Here is a 24,130-nt window from a genome sequence, read left to right as displayed (position 1 = left end):
GCAGAAACGAAGACCCAACACAGCCATAAATAAATAAATTAAAAAAAAAAAATAGGCTGCATATCCAAAAAAAAAAAAAAATCATAAACCTAGACTTGACTAATTGTAATCAAATCACTGGAAGACTGCAGGTTTCTCTGCCCTCACCTCTAAGTAGGGGGAGTAAATAGCCTCTTCAAGTTTTCTTCTAGCTTGAACCTTCTTTAGCTCTAATCTCACTAACTTGATTCTCCTTCCCTCCTCTCTCCTGCCTCTCCCCTTCTTCCCTTCTTCTTCTTCCCCTTCTTCCGCTTCTTCCCCTTCCTCCCCTTCTTCCCCTTCCTCCTCTTCCTCCCCTCTTCCCCTTCTTCTGCTTCTTCCCCTTCTTCCCCTTTCTCCCCTTCTTCCCCTTCCTCCTCTTCCTCCCCTTCTTCCCCTTCTTCTGCTTCTTCTGCTTCTTCCCCTTCCTCCCCTTCTTCCCCTTCCTCTTCTTCCCCTTCTTCCCCTTCCTCCTTTTCTTCCCCTTCTTCCCCTTCCTACCCTTCCTCCTCTTCTTCCCCTTCCTCCCCTTCTTCCCCTTTTCCCCCTTCTTCCCCTTCCTCCTCTTCCTCCCCTTCTTGCCCTTCTTCTGCTTCTTCCCCTTCTTCCGCTTCTTCCCCTTTTCCCCCTTCTTCCCCTTCCTCTGCTTCTTCCTATTCCTCCTCTTATTCTCCTTCTTCCTCTTCTTTCGCTTCTTCCCCTTCTTCCTCCACTCTCCCCTTCCTCCTCCCCCTTCTTCTTCTTTCTTTTCTAATACAGTTTATTTCCTTTCTTTTAGATGGCAATACCACTTGTCTCTTTCTGGATTTTATTTTAAGCTTCAAATAACTTCAGTGATAATGATTATCCATTTGTAAGAGTCCTGTTTTGCTATACCATGATACTCTATTACACTGAGAACACTTGAAGTCATAAGTTACCAGTGTGGGGGAGACCTGTAGCTTTTCCAGTTCCCAGACGGAAGCTGTGATCAGTCATCTAAATGCGCTAGACATAAAAGCAGTTTTTTGCCTTTAAAGGTTAAATGGTTTTCGCCCCAGTGGTCACAGAGGTTTTTAAGGTGGGTATTGACAGAATCTGTTAGTCAGATATGCCAAGTCCCTTTCCATCTTAGAGTTTTTGCAAGTGTTCTTCTTATAGCCCGAAATAGTTCTTTGCATGCCTCAATGTATTTCAACCCTTATCCTTTGGTTTAAATATCATTCTGAGGGTGCTTCCCTGTGCATCTCCTCCATCACCTTCACCCTATTTACTGCCTTCATAGCACTTCTCCTTCAGCACTTGTTTCTGTCTTTCTCAGTGTCTTTCCCCTACTGGACTGTAAGGATTTTCTCTCCCTTCTCCTGCACTGTATCTTCAGTGCCCAGGACCACAGCTGGGAGGTGGTAGGTGCTCATTGAGTAGTTGTTGCATGTATGTATTTAGGAAAATATTGATGTGAGGAGTAGATTTGGCAGGCAGGGGACTAGGTCATGACTAGGTCAGTTGGCTATTAATAGAGCTAGGCAGAGGATTCCTACAGTCTGCATTAAGGCCCTGAGTGGAGGAGGGTGCTAAAGGAGGTTTTTTAAAGGCAGGATTGGGGACTCTGTAAGGTATCTAGAAGTTTTAGATTCTGTCCTTAGTTGTCTTAAAAATACCAGAGGACGAATCCACTGTGGATTGGTTACAATTTCAGGTACTCTACCTACATCATCTCATATATTTTCTCAAACAATATCTCATGAGGGATAAGTATTTTCATTCCCACTTTAAAGACAGGAAGCTGAAGCACAAAATCCACCCTCCAAATGGTAGGCTCTGTTTTCTGCTTCTGTTCTAAAAGCTCTCCAGGGTTCCCAAACCCTTTTGTTCTCCTGTGCCATGTTATGAAATGCATCTGCTAGCATGAGACGGAAAGTGTCCTTGGGAGACAATGCATGTAAAGAGCTTAGATAGTGCTTGGTACATGCTATGTGCTCAAAATATTACCACTATATTATTGTTGTTGGTAGCCTTTCCCCTCTAAGTTTCTCCACCGTCCAAAGAGTTAACAAAACTTCAGGAGTTCTGATGTTAAGGGAGTGATATGACTGTGTCTTAATAAATCATAATAAATAAAAGGACATTGAAAAGACATCTAGTCATGGGAATAAAGCTAAGGAAACACATGTTCCATTGGAATGGCTTCTATTAGTGACAGAACCCCCTATATTTTGGAATAATTCCCAGATGAAAGATTTTGCTGAAATTCAGACATTAATGAAACTAATATAAGCCATTCAGTACAGTGTGATTTTTTTTTAACCTTGTGATTTGAGAGATATATTCTAAGAACCCAGTAATAAAGCCAAGCTGAACATTCGCTTAAATGTCTGATAGGACCAGCTGTGTGTAGGGGCCAGTCTGGCTTTGTCCTCTAAACTCTGCCATGTCTGGAGTCTTACAAAACCATCGATGACCTCGTTCTATCAGTAGAGTAGCATTGAGGGCTCATTAAAAAAAACAAAACAAAACAAAACAAAACAGTAACTTGATTCTGAGGTAAATTTTCAGGAAAGTATTAAAAGAAAAGTAGGTTTCCATGTAACCCCCCCCCCCAACCCCACAAATAGCATTATGCAAACTCCAGGAGGCATTTGTAGTCAATTTCTATGATGATTGGAAAGAAGCTTTAAAAATTCATATAATCCTATAAAGACATTTGAAACAGAAGAGAAAGAAATACTTGTAATTTTTCCTTCAGGAAGAAACATGCTTCATGCTGGTTTCCTCTTTTTAAACAAACTGGAGTCCAACGTTTTACTACTTAACTTATCTTAACGTCTTCCCTTGTTAACTGAATCTTGCGTAAACTTAATTACCCTTATGATGGTGATAGTGTTAGAGACTGGTCTGGATGAAATCAGAAGAGTAATCATGGTAGATAGAGAGATAGTTACCTTTTATATAAAGGGTTGTGTGTATATATCATTTTTTGATAGACTTTAATTTTTAGAACAGTTTTAGATTCACAGCAAATTGAGATAACAGTGCAGAGAGTTTCCACATACCTTTTGCCTCCACACATGCACAGCTTCCAGGACTATCAATATCCCCCACCAGAGTGTACATTTGTTACAATCATCGAACCTACATTGATACTTTATCATCACCCAAAGGGCAGAGTTTACATTAGGGTCCACTCTTGGTATGGTATATTCTATGGCTTTTGAAAAATATTTGATGACATGAATCTACCATTGTAGTATCACACAGAACAGTTTCACTGCCCTAAAAGTCCTCTGTGCTCTGCCTATTCATGCCCCCCATTCTGTTCCCAATCCTTGTCAACTCCTGATCTTGTTACTGTGTCCATAGTCTAGCCTTTTCCAGAATGTCATATAGTTGGCATTGTATGGTATATAACCTTTTTCAGATTGGCTTCTTTCATTTAATAATATGCATTTAAGTTTCATCCATGTATTTTCATGGTCTGATAGCTCATTTCTTTTTTTAGTGCCAAATAATATTTCATTGTCTGGATGTACCACAGTTTTATTTATCCATTCACCTGGACATATTAGTTGCTTCCAAGTTTTGGCAGTTATGAAAAAGCTGCTATAAATATCCGTGTACAGGTTTCTATGTGGAGATCTTAATATTTACATGAGTTACTCTTCTTAATTTCAGATTTCTCAATATAATAGAGTTACTGTGAGAGTAATTTGGGAATTGGGAGTGTTGAAATGCTGTATGAAAGAGGTGGCATCTGAGTAGAACCTTGAGGGATGGATTGGTTTGGACACAGATTGGAGCAGGTACGTTCTGTTGTGATGGGAACAGTATGTGTTTGCTTTTCTGCCTAAACTGCGTGGTAAGTGTAGGGACACTGTGGACAATGTGCTTTTGGTGCCTTTAATGTTGGGCTAAAGAATATGCCTTTCCTTAGTTGAGGCCATGGGAGCCGTGGCAGATTTTTGAGGTGGGGACTGATGAGTAGTATTACTCTGTTACTTAAACAGCTAGTTTAAGCCTTCACTTGACCTTGCTTAGGTCAAGATAATTGATTTAAAAGTAATAAAATGACATTTATTAATTAATACTTTATCATCATAATTGTTCACCAGTTTAGACTAACCTTCCCTATTGTTGGTCCAAGTTAATGAGAGCTTACTATTAGGTTGGCCAAAAAGTTCCTTCAGTTTTAAAGTAAAAATAAAAAACACAGTTTTCATTTTCACCAAGAACTTTACTGCACAACATATTCACCGTTTTGTTCCACTACCTTCTGCCATTTTTCAGTCAATTTCATAATTCCATCTTTCCAAAACTTTGTATCTTTTTGAGGAAAGAACTGTTCCGGGTGCCTTTTACAGTCTTCCAGGGAATTGAAATTATTTCCATTAAGAGAATTTTGTCAAGACCGAACCAGCCAAGCTCTAACAGTTTTTGCCTGGTTTTCAAAGAGACATGCAGTCTTGCGTTATCCTGATGGAAGATTATGCATTTTCTGTTGACTAATTCTGGATGCTTTTTTGTCGAGTGCTGCTTTCAGTTGGTCTAATTGGTAGCAGCACTTGTTGGAATTAATCGTTTGGTTTTCTGGAAGGAGCTCATAACAGAGGACTCCCTTCCAATCCCAGCATATACACAACAACACCTTCTTTGGATGAAGACCGGCCTTTGGCGTGGTTAGTGGTGGTTCATTTCACTTGCCCAACAGTTTCTTCCCTTCTACCTTATTGTACAGTATCCACTTTTCATCACCTGTCACAATTTGTTTCAAAAACGGAATGTTTTCATTACGTTTCAGTAGAGAATTGCATGCGGAAATACAGTCAAGAATATTTTTTTTTGCTTAACTTACGTGGAATCCAAACATCAAAGAGATAACATAACCAAGCTGGTGCAAATGATTTTCAGCGCTTGATTTGGATATTTTGAGTATGTCGGCTCTCTCCCGAGTGGTATAATGTTGATTGTTCTCAATTAATGTCTCGATTTGATCGCTGTCAACTTCAACTGGTCTGCCTGCCCGTGGAGCATCATCCAGCGAGAAATCTCCAGCACGAAACTTCGCAAACCACTTTTGACACGTTTGATCAGTCACAGCACCTTCTCCATACACTGCACAAATCTATTTTTGCGTTTCAGTTGTGTTTTTGCCTTTCTTGAAATAATAAAGCATAATATGCCGAAAATGTTGCGTTTTTTTCTTCCATCCTCAATATTAAAATATAAAAATTCACCAATTTTGATAAGTTTTTTTTTTAAGTGCACGCTGATATGACAGCTGTCACAATACAATCTAACAAAATTGTTTCGAATGACATTAAAGACAACTAAGCGCTACTAGAGCCATCTTACGGAAAAAACCGAACAAACATTTTGGCCAACCCAATAAAACGGGAATAAGAAGCCTTCCAGCGCAGTATATTCTGTTCTGATATTCAAGATCATTTTTCACATAACAGTAAAATTCCACGGAACATAAAACCATACATTTTGACATTTGAGGTCCACAGGTTTTAATCATATTGAACTAGGGGTTATATACCGCAAAATGTTTTTGGACAATCTACCTTGGCTGAACTTCATTTCTTCCATTTGAGCAAACAGCCTTAAATTTCACTTAGTCAAAGAATTGCTAGATAGAACATTATATAAGGGAAATTAAGTGGGCAGGAAGCTTTGCTTCTCAAAGTGGAGAGATTTTGAAAATAGAGGAGAAAACTATCAAAGCAAAAGTATGGCAGCATCAGCTTCATTTGGGAACTTGTTAGAAATGCAGTTTCTCAGACTCCACCCCAGAAAGTCTGTGAGTGTGGCCCAAAAATCCATTATAAATGAGAATCACTGATGTAAAGGCATTGGGGATTGAGGAAGTCAGAAGTGAAGGCTTTTGCTGCAAAAGAGAGGGGACGAGTTGTCCTCATAGTTACTATTTATTGACCACTTACTTTGTAATGTTTATTTTACAGACATAGCTCATGTAATCTTAACTCTAGCAAGTGTAATATTACAATGTCTTATTTTATAGATGAGAAAAAAAAATAGTTTAAGAAGTAGCATAGTAAAGCTTCAATGCAGACTTCTCTTACTATGAGCTCAGACCTCTGTGAACTTTGCCAGGCTATCAGGGTGTATAGATTGTCTCCCAGAAGGCAGCAGTGAGGCTCAAGCCACACCCCCAGCCTTATACTCCTCCCCCTTCTTTGCTCACTCTGCTGCATTTCCCAGCCTCCCTAACTAAGGCAGGTTATCCCTTTTCCTGCATCCAGGGGGAGGCTCTGTGGTCTAGTGAAAAGAGCAGAGCATGAGTGATGGGAATCTGGGATTTCCACCTCTGACTTCTGTGAACAAATCTTAGGATTCTGGGCCTGTCCTTTGGCATCTTGATGCCTCACTTTTGTCATCTGTAAAGTGAACTAGATGGATCTCTACGTTCTGGATCTAGCACTTAATTACAGGCAGATGGTCAATCTAGGTGACCTCTTGAGGGTCCATTCCAATTCAGTGTTGAGAGGAGTTTGAAACTGGAAATACTTAGAATAGAATCTTGCTTATGTGTAAAATAAAGACAATGATTTTTGGTAGTGGTGTGGTATTTAAATGAAATCTTAGATGTTAAGAACCTGGCAGAGTGCTTGACATATATGGAAGGTGCTTAATAAATGATTGTTCCTCGACCCCAGGAGCAAAACAGCCTCATTCCTGATTCTAGCATTTTCTTTCCATGAATTTAAACAGGTTAGTGTTTTCTTGAGAGGGGAGTAGGAGATGTTAGATTTGCATTAAAATATTAAGTTAATTAAAGCTTTCTATTAAGATTTTAAGACAGAGATCAAGAATGGGGCAATGTGGCCCAATAAATAACGCAAATAGGTCATTATATTTGCTAAAAAAAAAAGTGTGATCCCCTGACTGGGTAGTTTTTGTAATAATAGTAGTTTGAAAAGATATTACTATAACATAAATAAAACATGATAAAAGATACTTAAGGTGATATTCTCTTAAGTACTATATAGAAATGGAATACTTAATACTTTAATATCATAGTTTGGCAAAAGAAATTTCCTAATGGATTAGCTATTTATTTTATGAACTTGGGGCCAGGTTGTGGGTAGAATTCAAGAGTTATTTATTTTCTAATTTCTCTCACAATCTTTCCTTTTATAGAGAGAAAATGCTTTTACTTTTCATTTGAAATATTCTTACTGTTTTTTTTTTCTGAAAACCTTCTGCAAATTTAGTTATTTTATGTACCTTCTTAGAAATAAAATAAGACATATTCATCCCAATACACATTGTTTTTTTTTTCCAAGTTCCAGTTTCATTTCCTAAGGTGGTTTGATCATTCCACAGGGACATTTATCCCCATTTTGACATTTCTAAGTTATAGCCCATCTCTCTCATATTGAACAAGTACCTAAGCTCTTGGAATCTGTAAAATAGCTTGCTGTTGTAATATTTAATAAAGTTTGGACTCACCCATTAGTGCTGTGTTGGTGACAAATTGCTCTGCTGTTTTGGGATAAGAGGTCAGCTGTTGAAGTGCACCCGGTAGACTTTGGAGAGGAACTGGATTATGTATCAGCAGGCAGAAGACCCGGGCCTAGACCTTTCCTGCCGGTATTACTTTCCAGACCAACCTTTTCAGTCTTTCTTGTTAGGTCATTTGTGGGCATAGTATCTTCTTTTTCTGAGGGTAAGAGACTCTTAGTTTCCCTCTCTTAAGGAGATCTGTGATTCCTTGCTTCTAGTGTGAAGCCGAGATACATTTGCATGGGTTGTAAATTGCTAAGAGAGCACTTTGGGCCTCGTTTGTGTATGAGAGTCCACACAGTTAAAGGCTTCTCCTTGGAGTGTAGGACTGCCCACTGCCTGCCACTGGGGCAGCCTGCCCACTGCCCCCTTTCCCACCATCACCACTGCAGCTTGATGGGCACTGGCAGGCACACCACATTTGGCATTTGCTGATCGGCCTTGTTTTCAGTAGATAGGGTCACCCAACATTTGAATTTATAAGACAAATCAAAGGGTAGTTATTCTCATTGCTGCTGATTTTTTCCCCCTTCAAAATGGTTCACCCTGGGGGTCTTTAAAATACCAAGTTACTCCAAGTTACTCTGCTGGATTTAAATGGGATTTATATATAAAAATTCCATTTACACACTTAACAGGATGTTATGCTGGTATAGCAGAGTGATTAATAGCTAGACACTGGAGTCTTAACCCTGAGCAAGGTTAGGATCCCAGCCTTCTCACTTTCTGGCTGTGTGATCACAGACAAGTTATTTAGGGTCTCTCACCCTCAGTTTCCTCATTGATAAATCAGGGGTCGTAGTGTCTCTTAGATAACACTTTGTAGAGTGTTTAGGGCAATACAAACGAAAAGTGCTCTGTAAAGATGACGCATACATTGTGTTAGGAAAATCTAAGCTATTTAACAGCACACCAGTGGCAGTGTTCCTTTTAAGGGTCATTTTGTCAGAGTTTTTGTTTGTCTCTCCTCCCTTCCTTTTGGATATGTTTGTAAACTTGAAAAGAACAGCCCAGAAAAGAGCTCACGTTCCTGCTTGGTCATATTTCTTCTGCTCTGTGGCTTGGCATGATCGATTGTCAGGAGGGCCTGAAGAAAATCAAACCATGAATTACCCTGCACTGGGTAACGGCAATGGTTCGGATGGCAGCCTCCTAATTTTGGCTTTGACTTTTCTCTTCTCCAGGCAATAGAAAATAGAGGGGGAGGCAAGAGTATGCCTTTTAATTACTGAGTTCTAAATTCTTGGAATGGGCATCGTCTGTTTTCTCAGGATCAGACTAGAAGGCGTCATTTTACTACAGAAGAGCCAAGAGCCAAGTCTTGTCCTGAATGGATGTGGGTTCGGCAAAGCATCTTCAGCTTAAGGAATGAAAGCTTTGGATCGTTTTCAGTGTCTGTGCTTCACCAGGCTGCTCTTTATCCTTTTAGTGAGTCCCATTTGTCTGTCCTCTGTCAAGGGCTCGTGTACACCATGCTGATTTAGTGCTAACTGGGGAGATTAGAAATGCCTTTCCTGGCACTGTCAGCTAAACCTGAATCAGTGTCTGTGTACTCTGACCCATCTACTCAGAGAGGTTTACCCTTTGCTCTACTGCTCACTCTAATAGGCAGAAAAGCTCAGCTCACCCCAGCTTTTATACAGGGGTCAGCTCCAGAAATAGCTCCTTTAACACAGCAATAGAAGCAACACAAATCCAGCAAGCAGATAGTATACAATGGCTGCTTTTAGGCCTTGGAACAAAAGAAAGTGGTTTATCTTTTCTACACACCACTACCAATACTGTTGTCTATTTGCTGGAGAGTTTATCATTCCTGAGGGCTAAGGCCTAGCTTTTCTTTATTCAGTCGCCTTCCAAATGGAGACTGCTTGGTGCACTGGCCATTGTTTTTACCCAGAATTGTAATTTGGGGTAATTTAGTCATCTAGACCTAAGGGGTTAATATGGTATTTGATGAACCCTGGATAGAAGACACGCCTCCAAAATGTATGGTGAAAATCTTTCAAGGGTCCTAGCATGGAGGATATCCCCTTTTGAAATTTTGCCTTGGAGCTTAGATTTCTAACGTATGGCTCTATTAGACCTCCAAAACCATGTGAACTTTAGTTGGTAGTATCGTGAGTTGCTTCATCCTCTGTTCCTGTCTCCCCAGCTAGAAGATATTATTTTGTCAGTGGGTTACATTTCTTTCTCCTCTAAGATTTAACTTAGAGTTTGTTCTATTCATATTTATAGCCCAGAGCAATAGTAGGTACTTATTAATTATTGAATAAATGAATGAATGAATAAACAAATGATTGAACAAATGAATGATTGACAAAGTGAACGGAGATTTGAAGTATGTGTGTCGGGCCATTTCTTTATGTTTGTGTGTAAAGAGCGCCCTAACATAGCACCTGGGCAAGTCAATCACTTTTGGAGACTTACTCTGTCCCACCACTTTCATCAGCCATTCCTATCAACCCCAACTCTCCTCCAGACACATTTGGTGATGTAGTACATTTCATTTTTTATCTTCCCCCCAAAATGAAAAGAAAATTAAATGGCCAAACCAGTGCATTACATTAACATGAAAGGAAGGTCTAATTTATCTTTTGCCTACCAAAACCCAAGGAAAAAATGTTGTCTTGGCTGAAAACTTTGTCAGCCAGATCCTTTTCTGAATTGTATTTTGACTAAGAAGGAATTAAATCTTTTAAGCTCAGTTGAGCGTTTCAGTGATGTTGCTGACAGATCTTTGCATTCTGCAGGAATAGTTGATGCTATAATAATAAGAAATAAATCAGTATAGATAATCTTGCCATAATTTTAAAGCATTTTTGTAAAACCATGGTATAGAATCACATGTAGGATGTCTTGTGAATTTTCACTTCCGAAGCACCTACCTAGGCAATTAAAGTTACTTTTGACTAGTTTCTCAATAGTGATTGATCATAAATTACAAAATTTTCACTTATTAAGTTATGTTTAAAAAGAGATAATTTTAAAGCATATGCTGTTTTATTTTGGACATGAATAGTCCTTTCTTCCTACCCAGCAAAAAGAGTCTTGATTTTCATTTTTCTCAAGGGAAGACAAATATTTGAGTTTATCTTTGATGAAGGAAACAAAAACTGGATGTCTTTTGTCTGTGTGTAGCAATCACCTTTACTGCCTGTTTCTGAAGTTTTGTTTCCAGATCTTAACCCAGGGAATAATTTTAAGAATCTTAAAGTCTCTTATTTGTTCTTAAACTTTATGAAACTCACTTTTTTATTTCCCTGAGAGCTATTTACAAACTTCTGAAGCACTCTAGAGCATGGCAGTATCCATGTCAATGCAAAGTCAATCAGGAGGCTTCTTACCTTATGCGATAGTGTCAGATTTGATACACATCTTTCCCATTTAAGCACTTTATGATAGTCATTTCTCATTTCTTCAAGAAAAACTTCTTACTGGGGAAAAAGAGATTAAAAGTATAGTTTGATTAACTCACCATGGATTCCCACCTGCTTCCTTTTAACCAAAAGAGAATCATCGTCAAAACAATAATTCTTTGCAAGGCTTGTGGCATTTAACTTCTCTCAACCAAATTAGTTCAGTTTACTGCCAGTCAATAAAGTCTGGTTTGGAATGAGGATGGGAATTAATTATCTAAGATGGGAATTTATATCTAAGAATGCGATATAAATAATATTTAAAGAAATGCAATTGAAAGTAACTTAGGAAATTTTTCCACTTATGAAATTAGTGAGATTTGTAGACATGAGACTAGTCACTGCTGGGAAAAATACAGTGGGACCGTCACTTTTACACAAGCCTTTTTATTTTTCAGGATTCTTCAAAATGTTAACACCTTTTGATGTATTAATTCTTTGTCAAGGACATTGTTATGAAATAGCAAATCAGGTGTGAAGAAAAACTTCTTGCAATCTAAATACCCCATATCATGCCAGTCAATGCATAGTTTATGTTATTTTTGTATTTTGGAATATTATGCAGAGGTTAAATGGTACTTTCAAAGAATATTTACTACAAGGGAAATATTTACAATATGTTAATTTTATTAAAAATTTATTAAGAAATACATGCACACACAAACACAATATTATTTGAATTATGTATAGAAAAAGAGAAAGAACAAGAATAAATCAAAAACGAGAAGAAAATGCACCCAGATGTGGATAGTGATTATCATCAGATTGACAGAACATAAGCAGATTTATTTTCTACAAAATGTATGCATCACTTTTTATAATCATACATGATTTTGTTTCCAGGGATGTTGCATTAGCTACTCTGTATTCCTTCTAACACCCTACAGCCATAGTGGCAGCAACTTCTCCACATACTATTCTATACCTTCAGAGTGAATGAACAATATTGGTTTAATAATGCATATGGCTTAACAAAAGAAAGGCAATCGTATCAACCAGGTGATTAATATAATCACTTTAGCTTTCTATCAGTTCTTTGGCTGACATGCTCTTTACCAAAGCAGAAGTTCTTAACAAACCACAGAGAAGTGCTCAAACATGTCAGAATGAAATGCAAGTGATTGCTTGTTTTGCCTTGGGCATCTGCACTTTTGTAGAAGTGTGCTTTCTCAGTCTGAGACCTTTCGATAAGTAGTGGTAATCCAGAAGGATTGATGTAGTCATCCTGGACTAGTGATTTCTTTTTACCACTAAGACATTTCACTGTTATTTGCATCTTAATGCTTCCATGTATTTTTCTAAAGTATTAGGGAACTAGGTAAAGTCACTTTGCCCTTTTAAGTATGTGGCCAGCTGATCCCAAGGACTACCAAGGCCCCTAAGTGATTAGGGAACGATTGACAAGAATCCTGACCTCTGTGGAGGTTAGGAAGGCAGAAGTTAGCCTCAGTAAAGAGGTGTAGGGAGTCACACACAGAGCAGAAGTCTCTGACTCTACTTGGATAGAGCTGAGCCTCTGCCCTTTATGGTGTATGTGAGCCAGAGAATCCTTACTTTGGAATTACTGTCTGTGAGAGTTATTGAGTCCCAGGGTGTTCCAAGCAAGGTTCGAGACACTCTCACAGATGCATTCACACATTCATTTATTGATCACTTGGTCTTTTAGGACCACAGTTCTACCATTAATATCTAGTTGTGTAGCATAGGATCAGTTAGGTCAGATTCTTCCCTTGTTATTAATGCTAATTGTCCAGGCTTAAATTAAGTGTTACCAATATATGTCTATCCCAGTAATCCTGTCCTATATTAGGCTTCTTCATTCCAGGCTATTTTTTTGAGATCTATCAAGTGACATTGCTTATTATAGATTAGTTACTTCCTATGTAATAAATTCATTATTCTTATCAGTGGGGTACAATAATCTTGAATCAAAATCACAACTACTTTTTCTGTTTGAGAGTTTTCTGTCAACTTCTATCAAAGGCCATCTATTTTTAAGCTTAGAAGCCTTATTACTTATTTTGCCTTTTTTCCAAATTATAATATATGAGTGTCAGGGTATAAAATATTAAATATGCTGGTTCAGTACCAGCTTTTCAAGCATCATTGGGGACCACCTGTTGTAATAGGAAAACATTTGGCATGGCTTTTGGAATGTAGATAATTTCTGTAATTATTATAAGGAGAAAAATGCAGAATAAAGAATAATCTAAATATAATTAGAAATTAAATGAGAGCAGGTCACTATGACCAAGAATGTAAATTATGAACCTCTCCATTTTCTATTCCTTTACTCCACGCAGGGTAAATACCCAACCTGTTATTTCCAAAGGGGCACCTGATCCTGGAAGCTTTGGTTTTTGACAGCAATTTAGTGTTCTGTGCCTCCTTGTAGCCATGTTTGCCTAAAGGTAAGAAGATGAGCATGAGAATGTGTGGGGTACCTGTACAGTCAGCCTGGTGACACTCCTGGGATACTGGATAAGTGCCAAGGATATATGTATTTATTTACATTTGAACAGAAAGTATTTAAATGGGACAGGAATTCACTAAGTACATTTAAAAAATGCCTTAACAGTTGAGCATGTGAAGTTAAAAAAAGTTTAAAAGTTTTTTAAATAGCATGGATTGTTTAAAGTACTGTAGTCCTCTGAGGCAGAAAGAAAGAACTCTTAAGACCTTTCCTGGTCTCTTCCGGACATAATAGTCTATGATAAATTCACTGTTTTGGTTAAATTGTCAATTGAGCTTTCTATCATCTGCTCTGAAACCACTGCCCAAGGAATCTAATTACATTTGGGAATCCTGACTAGAAGCACTCCTTGGGTCTTCATACAGATGAGTGCATCACTTTCTGGCTCTCCTGTTTGTCTGTGACAGCTTCTCTGTAGGGCTGGAGGAAGAGAGCCTTCTTTACAGTTTTGCCAACAGGGAGGAAGGAGATACTGGTACCTGATCTGTGATCCCAGAAGACAGCATGTCCTCATGTCTCCCCCCAAACCCACCTTTGTGGGCTCTTTCTCATTTCTGTGGAACAATGATAGTTATTGGTTGCATACAATGCTGAGTGTCCCCTACCTTATGGGGAACTCCTGCCTCTTTCCCCTGCCCCCTCCCAGCATCAGAGATGTTACAGAGAAAGTGCCGATCATCAACACAGTAGTGGGGAAAAAATGGGTTCTCATTTCAGCAGGTGACTTGGTGGTGGTTGGCTGTCAGCATGCTTTTTTTCATATTGGCTTGTTGCTACAGGGTCTGATGCTGGCAGATTACAGCTCTGTAGCTAGTCATTTTCGATTTATTTGAACCTATTTCTACAGTCTACTGAGCTTTCACTGGCTAGCATCAATTCAGACACATTGCAATTCCTCAGAATTTCTATCGCCATCAGATGGTTCGATCCACGAGAAATTTAGCTAGAGGCATTTAGACAAAAGAGAAATATTGTGGCTGGGGAAGCATTTAAGTTAGAGGAGGCAGCCAGGGCTGTTTTATTACTTAGGCTTGTGTCACCTGTGATGACCCATGAGAGTGGAGAATATTGATCGCTTGTCACTCAAGGCATTCAGCAGATTGCATTGACAAAGCTTGGCAGGTCTCTAATAGCAGGGTTACTGGCCTTGGCTGCGACCCAAGGGAAAACTCTGCAGGCCCTATTACTTGGCGGCCTTTAACTCTTATAGAATTGGGAGAGAACACTGACAAAAGCAAGGACATGATTTTACGATTACAAATGGGTTTTCTAGCTTGCTTTCTTCTCCCCCTTTTTAATTTCACTTTTCTCCCCTTCCTTTCTATCTTATCTTTTCTCCCTGGTCCCCGCCAGCCCCTCCTTTCTTGTTATAGATGATCATAGTAGTATTGTTTTTCTAGAATAAAAATCAGTGTGGACTAGAGAATGCTAGCAGGCCTAGCATGAGGCCTGTGTTATTCTCTCCTTTTAGGGCAGCTTGGGCCTGACCACATTGTTTCAGGTGGTAGAATGTGCCTGTGTATATATGAGAACTTGATGTTTAGGCCGTGCACAACTGTTGTCTTAAGAACTGCCATTTTGGTTAAGAATCCACCTGCCAATGCAGGGGACACGGGTTCGATCCCTGGTCCAGGAAGATCCCCCATGCCACGGAACAAGTAAGCCTGTGTGCCACAACTACTGAGCTCGTGCTCTAGAGCCCTCGAGCCACAACTACTGAGCCCGCGTGCCACAACTACTGAAGCCTGCGCACCTAGAGCCCATGCTCCACAGCATGAGAAGCCACTGCAATGAGAAGCCCTCACACTGCAACGAAGAATAGCCCCCACTCGCCACAACTAGAGAAAGCCCACGTGCAGCAATGAAGACCCAACGCAGCCATAAATAAATTAAAAAAAAAAAAAAAAAAAAGAACTGCCACTTCATGACAGAGGTGATTTTCCCCTTCTTTGTTCCCTGGTAGCCAGGCTTGGTTCAAGCCTTCATAGTCCAGTAGGCTTCCTTTTTGAATTTCATACATAATCTTTGGTCGCAAAGAGGATTCTGCTCTTTGCTGAGGTTCTTCTCTAAATATCTATGTTTCATGTCTAGAATTGACTACATGGCTCCTGTTTTCTAGGTTTTCAAGAAGGATAAGCAAGCCTTGAATATTGAAGATTTCATTGACTTTGCATTTATATTCCAGCTTTCTGCTATGGATGAGTTATGTATTATTGGGAGGGTTACTTAATCTCTCTGAGGCTCAGTTTCTTCATCTGTCAGTGGAGAATAATATTACTTATCAAAAAGAAATGAAGCATTATCATACATGAATTATATCTCAATAGAAAAATAAATTAACTTGTAAAAAGTTTCTAGCATAAAAGCCTTCTCCTTCCTTCTCCCTTATACAACCGTAGGCCCAAGGAGGCAGAATGAGAACTAACATGTAGGCAATATTTGAGAAATAGGTGGTATTATCGGAGACAGAAACAGAAAAGTATTGCAAGAGGCTGTGGGCCTATTAATATTCTATAGCACTTTGAGCCACTTTGAATTAAAATACTTATCTGTGAAAGGTTTTATAATTCATATGACCTGAAATAATTTACACCTAATTAGATTTTGTCAACTGAATAATTCCATCTCATGTTGCTTCCACAGAATAATTTAAGCAACTGCATTTTATTCTCAAAATAGCTGTAAATGTCAAATTAATTTTGTTGACATGATCAACATGTAGAAGAGCTACTTGGCAGAATTGTTTGTCAACTGAATATATTATGGGTCCCTACAAAATATGTAAAATTATGGTTTAGCTGACTTATGCAGTTTCTTGCTTTCCTCGAAAAAAGTCATTGGCAGCAGTTACAAAAACTGTTATATTATAGAATTTCTGCCCATCTGGTTAGGAAGTCTTTGATATCTGGAAGTTTTCTTTTCTCTTTTCATTATACATACAGTGTCTTTCCCTTTAGGAGTTATCTTTTTATCTGAGTGAGACTGGGTCCCACATAATTGCCTTAGTGTTTATTATATTCCTCACTAATGTCATGAGGTCCTTAGTTGACACTGGCCATATATATATTATTGCTCAGTCTTACCCTACCTCTTTTTTTTTTTTTTTTTTTTTTGGACCATTCCTTTCACTTGGAGAATCCTTCCGTCCTCCTCTTTGATAATCCTGCCCAAGAAAAGTATCTTTTCAATTTATTTCTCTCTCACCCTGATTATCTCAGTTACTCCAAAATCCCTTCTCCACTCCATCATGCCCTGCCTGGTTCCGTCTTCCAGCTGCTAATACCAGAGTCCTGTCATCTACTGGCCTTACTTAATCCAGTGCTTCCCAGCTCTTGTCTCATCATGGCACATGTAGAAAATGATACTATTTGTACAGCAAGCACATTGAGGTCAATAGACAAAGACTTCGTGCTGCTGGGGGCGGCTGGCCCAGAGGCCATAATCAGTCGTTAATTGGAAGTTATAAATATCTCAGCATAAACACTGTCCTGGAAGTTTTAGCCTAACCAGTCCCCAAGGTAGAGGTAATCCTGACAGATATTAGAAATTCACTCTTTTGGTGATACCTGGAATTAATCTGTGTTGAGCTCAGTATCCCATGTACTGTAAAAGACATCTTTGGACTTTCCTCCAAATTATTCCCACTTGTATCTGGTCATCAGGAAATTTAGATTTCTTCTTTGAATGCTTTGGGATGTTGACACCTTAACTTTGCCAGCCTCTCTCCCATGGGGAATAGACCTGTATTTTACCTTCATCTTCTCCTTAGGAACTTCCAGCTTCATCCAGAATAACTCCCCTCCTCCTAGACATCAAAGGATTGCTTTCCTATTGTCAATAAGTATGGACACAGCTCAGAGACAACTGTTTCCTGTACTTATGTCCCCTACAATAATATTGGATCCTTAAAAGAATGAACCAGTGTCCTTTTGAGTTTAACTCATTAGAGATTTAGACTTTGCATTTTGGTCTCGTTGGGAGGGGATATCCCACTGCAGAGTTGGCCTCTCTGGCCCTGATTATGTTTCCTTTTGGCTTTTTCTAATTTCTCTGCTGACCTGCTGTTGACGCCCCAGCATGCCTTGTAGCTAAAGGCTCTCAATATTCAGTGTACTCTATGAATATGTAAACTATATATATTATATGAAAAAAATGAACTACAGGTTTAAGAATGCCAATATTTGCCATAGAATTCATTGCCAAAAGAGTGTCTATTCAGTCTCTTTAATATACCTATGAAGAAAAGACCTGAATATTTCTGATCTTCGTAAGGGAGAAGAAAGTGAATTTTAGAAACTATTGATTAATAAGCTTAAAATAGACCCAGAAAAAGATTCTAGAAGGTATTACTAATGAATGCTTTCTGAGGAATTAGTAAAAAAAGTAATCACTGGGAATCACTGTGGGTTCACTTAAAATGTTATGCCAGCCTATATTGTTTCCTTCAGACCAGAGATTGGCAAACTTTTTTTCTATAAAGAGGCAGAAAGTACGTATTTTAGGGCTTTTGGAGCCTACAGTCTCTGTTGGAACTAGTCAGTTCTGCCACTGTAGCACAAAGCAGCCACAGACAATATGTAAATGGATGGACATGGCTGTATTCCGGTAAAACAAAAACAGGCAGTGGGCTGATTTGGCCTGTGGGCCATAGTTTGCCGACCCCTGCTTTAGAAGAATGTCTTAAATGATGTATACTTGGATGTCTGTAAGTAATTTTACAAAATCTTCCACAAAGTCTTTGTAGAGGACATGGTGAAGTCTGACGTTAATAATAGTGTGGTTAGGCAGAATTATACAGGTTGAATAGTTATGCGAACGTGAAGGTTGTCTGTGTTTGCCTGCCATGAGGCTGTGTATTTGATTCAGTTTTGTCAACATTTTTATTTGTGACTTGACTGAGGTCATGGTTGGCTTGTGGATCAAACAAGTGGATAACCCAGTACAGAGAGAGATCAGTTGTATTGGTTGACAGGAGCAAGATCCTGAAAGGTCTTATGCTGAAAAAATAGTTCAAATCTATCAGACTGAAATATTGAAAAGAGATGTGAAATCCTACATCTAGAGCTAAAAATGCATCTTGACAGTACAAATACAGATTGTGAAAACATAGTCTGATGGCAGCCTGTTTGAACAAAGCTAGGAGAGTATTCAATTTAGGGTGCATGTAGAGATGGTTATCCAGGTGTTGGAAGGGACTCAGAATCATGACCTAATAGAAATGGTTGCAAGAACTGTAGATATTTAGCCTGAAGGGATATTTAATAACTGTCCTCAATTATTTAAAGGGCTGTCGTGTAGAAGAGGGATTGGACTTATTCTGGAGGTTCCCAGTAGACACAAGTAAGAGCAGTGGGTAAAAGATATAGGCAGATCCAATATATAAGGAAGAACTTTCTAACAATTTGAGCTGTCCAAAAGAGAGATGGACTTTATTTGGAGGGCTTAGGTCACTGGGAATAATATAGACACCTGTTGCTGACCTTGTAAGGATGTTGTGAGGTAATGGTAACTTTGACTTATAATTGGGTGAGGTGTTTTTTATGGGCACTTCCAATTCTGAGAGTTCATAAAGCAAACCCAGGGAGAATGTCCTGTGTCCTATGGCCCAGCAATTGGCAGAGCCCAAACCCAGATGTTTTGAGCCCCCTGCCGAGTTTATATGGTTCCAGTGCTGAATGTACATGTTCCACGTATGTATCTGTACCTGTCATCTTCATGTGATTGGTCAGAGTCCCCGTCACATTTACCTTTTTATCTCACAAAGCCTAACAGATGCTCTGTACCTAGTAGGAACACAATAGGTGTTTGTTAAGCTAAAGTGAATAACGATTGAGACATATCCACATGTCTTTCTTTTACTGATCCTGGTTTCATAAGGAAAGTCCTTGGAAGATTATCAGAAATCGTACCTGTGGATTGGTAAAAATCGGTGATATCCATTGAACAGCTCTGTGCCTTCGTTTCTCTCTGTGACACCCACATACAAATGCCAACACTTTACCAGGAATGGAAGCGATCAGGCTGCACTGTCCGACCAGCATTGTTTTACGTCCTGTGGATGACTTTGCATTGCCCACTTCCTGCTTTACTGCTTCCTGTGCAGGCCTCCCTGCTAAATTATAGTCTGTACCTTTGGATGTCTGGAATATATTTTCCATTCTTCTGAATACTATATGCCTAAAGTAGTCATCTGCTGTCATTATAATTCTGGAAGATTTATTGCTGAGGTTGACAGTGGATCTTCCAAGGTCTTACTCTTTGATGTTTTGTACTTGGGCAAGTGGTCAGGGATCATGGCCCATTTATCACTGCATTTCCCATCCCTGTACTCAGGGTCAGGCATATGGTGGGTCATCAGTGAACGTTCAGCTATTTGCTTTGGTAGACTCTGGTTAGTCTTTACTCAGCCTAATGAAGTAAAGTTTGTTTTTCAAGGCAGTGTTTTCTTCATCTTTTGTGTCCACCGTGCTCTCCCTACCTTATGTCTTCATTTTCAGTGCTGTTTTGTGTCTTTATGGATACTAACTTCTAAAAGGGTGGAAGAGGGGCAAAGATATAGAGGTTGAATCTCTCCTACTAATCAACTTACCCCAGCTTCTCCAGGAAGGAAAGCAGGGAAGAGACAGGGAGGAAGGGGAAGGTGAAGAAAAAAGGAAGTGAGAGAGGGGAGTAGAGAAAGAGAAGAAGCATCCTCTATCATCCTGAGAAGACTTTATTATTGCTCTACAACTTGTGTGCCACCTTTGTGTAAACTCTGGTCTGTTCCCATGTTTTCAGTGCATTTTGTGGGTATGAGCTAAGAGAGTCTTGGGACATATCTATATTAGAAAATAAAATAACTGTTAACATCAGGACTATATCTTTTCTTTTTTCTTTTTTCCCTCAACTGGTTGATTCATTTGGTAGAAAACATGGAATAGTAGTGCCAGGGTTAGCTTTGCCTGGAGAAATGTTCTGTTCGCCTGTGCTTCTACAGATTTATAACCGTCAAGGAGGACAGCCTGGTTGTGAATGAACTTGTAGAGCTGATAGCTTTATGCACCCCTTACCAACCAGTGGGAAGAACCCAGATACCATTTTCCTAATGATAGGGGGGCAGGAGGCTTGCTTTTGTAACAAAAGGATCATAATTTGGTGTACTGGAACTAGCTTGTTAGCAACTCACAAGAACCAATTGTTAAATTTTTAGGAATTTTTTGATCTGGTTATAAACATAGCCTTTAAAGAAATTAAGTTATATAAACTTAGTTTTTGCTTTTAATATAATTTACCTAATTATAATAAATATTCAAAATGCATCACTTCCTAGTTATTTTGCTACTGTCTATGTTGAGGTTATCGTGTGGTAGAAATACTACATAATGATGTGCTACTGACCATCTCTTCCCAACCCTGCACTTAGTGACATCTCTTCTGTAGCTTGAAATCAGCCATGATTGGAGTATTTACACCACAAAAGTTGGTGAATTGTACAAATCCAGACTGGATCTCTTGTTCTGTTGATTATCTAGACTTTTAAAAAATGAAGGAGAAAATGTTATTAATACAGATTAAATTTAAAAGTGTGTTATATATGTATTCATCTCATTGTGGATAACACAAAAAGTTGAGGAAATATTCTTCCTGTATTTTAAAACTGTTATCTAATTGAACTAAGACATTATTTGCCTCATTGACAAATGAAGTTCTGACATATGTCTTTTCTTTGTTGTTCTCCTTTCATTTTACTGGTTTGAAAATATCAGTCGAGTTTCACATGAGAATTATACTCATTCTTCAAATGCAGTCATAGACTGGCTATAGATAAAGGAGTTCCATACATTACAACAGAAGCATTCTGTGAAATCAATTGGCTATTTGGTTGGACATTACAATAAACAGTATTATGTATTTTGTTATTATATGTAAATTGGTACACGTCCTTTATATCACTAAAATTTATAATAAATATATGTAAATGTGTTATGCATACATCTTTTTCCAGGTTGCTGGTTGTTAAACATTTACCAACACACCACTGTTTAAAATCCAAATGGGCAGTGTCTGGCTAGCTTAGTTTGTAGAGCATGAGACTCTTAAAATCCAAATGGAAATCAAGATGAGTGATGACCTTGTGTAAATGGTGAGATTTTTGCTTTCAATATGACAAGAGGATCAAATGCAGTATAGGAAATCTTCCTGATTACAGAATATGAAGTTGGGATTTTGAATGCTAGCTACTGTAGAACACTTGAAGGACAAAGTGTTTATTGGTTCTTGAAGCATGTGTACCACATTCAAAATAACTAATTAGAGGGTGTTGAAGAGAGGTGTTAAATATCATTAGAACCTCATCAAGGCTTTGGAATCCAATGAGTTGAAAGATAGTTGAGTGAGGAGGAGCTTTGGACACAAAGCAGGCAGTTTAGTTATCCAAAGCATTTATGTCAAGTAGCAAATGCTTGAGGATTTATCTATTTGCAGTTTTCTCTCAGAGCCTAATCCATGAGGAATAGGGAGTGGGGGTAGGATGGAGGCTAGCCTTTATTTTACATTGCTCTGAGAAGTAGTGCAATAAAAGAATAAAGTCAGTGTTCTGGAAACATTATAAATGAAAAATCTTGTAATATGAAAAAAAGGTTTTTTTTTTTTAAAGTGGGATTAGAAACTCAAAGCGGACTTCCCTGGTGGTGCAGTGGTTGAGAATCCGCCTGCCAATGCAGGGAACAAGGGTTCGAGCCCTGGTCTGGGAAGATCCCACATGCCACGGAGCAACTAAGCCGGCGCACCTAGAGCCCGTAAAAAAAAAAAAAAAAGAAATTCAAAGCAAAATGGTCTTCTCTTTCTATTTAACCAGCTAAGACAGCTCAAGTAAAAGTATATTTTTGTGAGAGATTTTTGCTTAAAGAGAAGAGTTATTTCCATTCATCTCTTAAGACTCAGTGTTCAGGAATGTTTTCTTTAATCTACTTTAACTAGAAACAAAATGTGCTTGCTAAAATTTGTAACTAGAATTGCAAGGTGATCTAATAACTTTGAAAGTCACTTTTAGTAAATGGACATCCAAGTTTTGTTAATGGAATGGTAAATGTGAAGAAATGAAATCCCAGTTGATGCCAGTTAATGTTAACTTAGGAAAGAAAAAAAATGTGGTGAGTTTTTCTTTAAAGTAAGTGTATGTGTTTTAAAATGTCGACATGTCTGGTGTTGTGTTGTACATTTGCTTTGTGTCTGTGTGGGAAATGGTGAGGTATTATTAACATTATGGTTCCCTACCTCCAAGATCCATTCCAAAAATAATTTTATTAATCCTAAGAATGTAACTGTGGAAATAAAATGGCTTTTCAGTCCTGTGTTGACTACGTGCCTACAATGTTGATTTGCTAATACCTGGAACTTCCAAATTAAATCTTATGGTATATGGATGATTTATTGTAATCTCTCCTACAAGGAAATTCATCTTTAAAACTTTAGAAAATCATCCTAAGTTGGGGAGTGAGGAGCATTTCTAATTCAAAGCAGGAGTCAGGCTAAGATCACATGTCTCTGTAGAGGAAAGAGGGGAGGTTTTACTTGTTGCATATGTTTTAAAAATATTTATAGATACAGCTGGACTTTTAGTACTTTACTTCTGGTTTTAATGATGGAATTCCCAAAGGACTGAAATTGTTCCAAACAGTCTGATCTGTGTCTGAAGTTCAAGAACAGTATATAGTGGATCTAAAAACTTTAATCCTCCTTGGAAACTTTGAATGGGAAAGCTGGCCTTTTAGTCCTGTGTTTCTTGAATTTCCTGTTAACAGAACACCTCTTTGACTCCTATTCAGTCCTTAACCAACTGCAGACTGACTTTGGTCTTCTCTACTAAAACATTTTTTATATATGGTCATCAGTAAATTCCTAAGTCATAAAATCTCGTGATTTTCCTTATTTCCCATCCATCCAGTCACCGGTCATTTTATTCTGTGCCTATTATGTAACTTGATGCTAGGGATTCGTTAGTACATGAGGCAGATATATTCCTTGACATCGTGGAGCTTTCAGTCTTCCAACACCATTGACCTTCCTCCCTCAAATTTCATGAAATCACCAACCTCTGGTTTGTGAAATCATTCATTAATGGTTCTTTTTAAAATGCTGATTCCCGCCCCCACCTCTGCCTCCATGATTCTGCCCCAGGCCCACTCTTTAGGTGATGATTTATTTTCTTGATACTTTCTAGGTGATTTCATATGGCCAAGGCTTTCAGGTTACCTGACTATACACATATTGCATATATATATATGCTCAAATTAACTTCACATACAGTGATGTAGTATAATTGTAGACAGTTGGATTTTCTTTAGTTTTTAATAGCTTTATTGAGGTATAATTCACATATAATGAACTGCTCATATGTAGACTTTACAATTTGATAAGTTTTGACATATACATATACCCATGAGACCATTACCACTATCAAGATAATGAACATATCCATCACCCCCAGAAATTTCCTCCCGTCCCTTTGCAGTTCCTACCTCTATCACCTTCCGTCCCACCCCCATACCCTCCCCTGTCTCCAGGCAGTCACTGAATTGCTTTCTGTCACTAGAGAATAGTATGCATTTTCTAGAAATTTATGTAAGTGAAATCATACAGTATGTACTCTTGTTTTCTTGGCATGGCTGCTTTCACGTAGCATAATTACTCTGGGGTTTATCCATATCATTGTGTATATTAACAGTTCCTTTCTTGT

At 38.5% G+C, this 24,130-nt stretch overlaps 1 protein-coding gene and 2 long non-coding RNA genes across 8 annotated transcripts in view; 1 reads left to right on the top strand and 2 right to left on the bottom strand.

The window, feature by feature from the left end:
• Nucleotides 1-24,130, top strand: part of AUTS2 (activator of transcription and developmental regulator AUTS2) — a 1,112,861-nt gene that overhangs the window by 438,390 nt on the left and 650,341 nt on the right. The window lies entirely within an intron of this gene.
• The window catches only part of LOC309646275, a 638,120-nt gene that overhangs the window by 94,840 nt on the left and 519,150 nt on the right, over nucleotides 1-24,130 (bottom strand). The gene's annotated exons all lie outside the window — the stretch shown is intronic.
• Nucleotides 3,110-24,130, bottom strand: part of LOC309646301 — a 266,260-nt gene continuing 245,239 nt past the window's right edge. The window contains exon 2 of the long non-coding RNA XR_014255266.1: nucleotides 3,110-22,181. This is a non-coding gene — a long non-coding RNA (uncharacterized lncRNA). The remainder of the gene's footprint in view (nucleotides 22,182-24,130) is intronic.

The sequence above is a fragment of the Balaenoptera physalus genome (assembly GCF_965194825.1).
Source record: "Balaenoptera physalus genome assembly, chromosome: 16".
In the NCBI taxonomy this organism is placed as follows: domain Eukaryota; kingdom Metazoa; phylum Chordata; class Mammalia; order Artiodactyla; family Balaenopteridae; genus Balaenoptera; species Balaenoptera physalus.
This window is presented reverse-complemented; position numbering and strand designations above follow the sequence as displayed.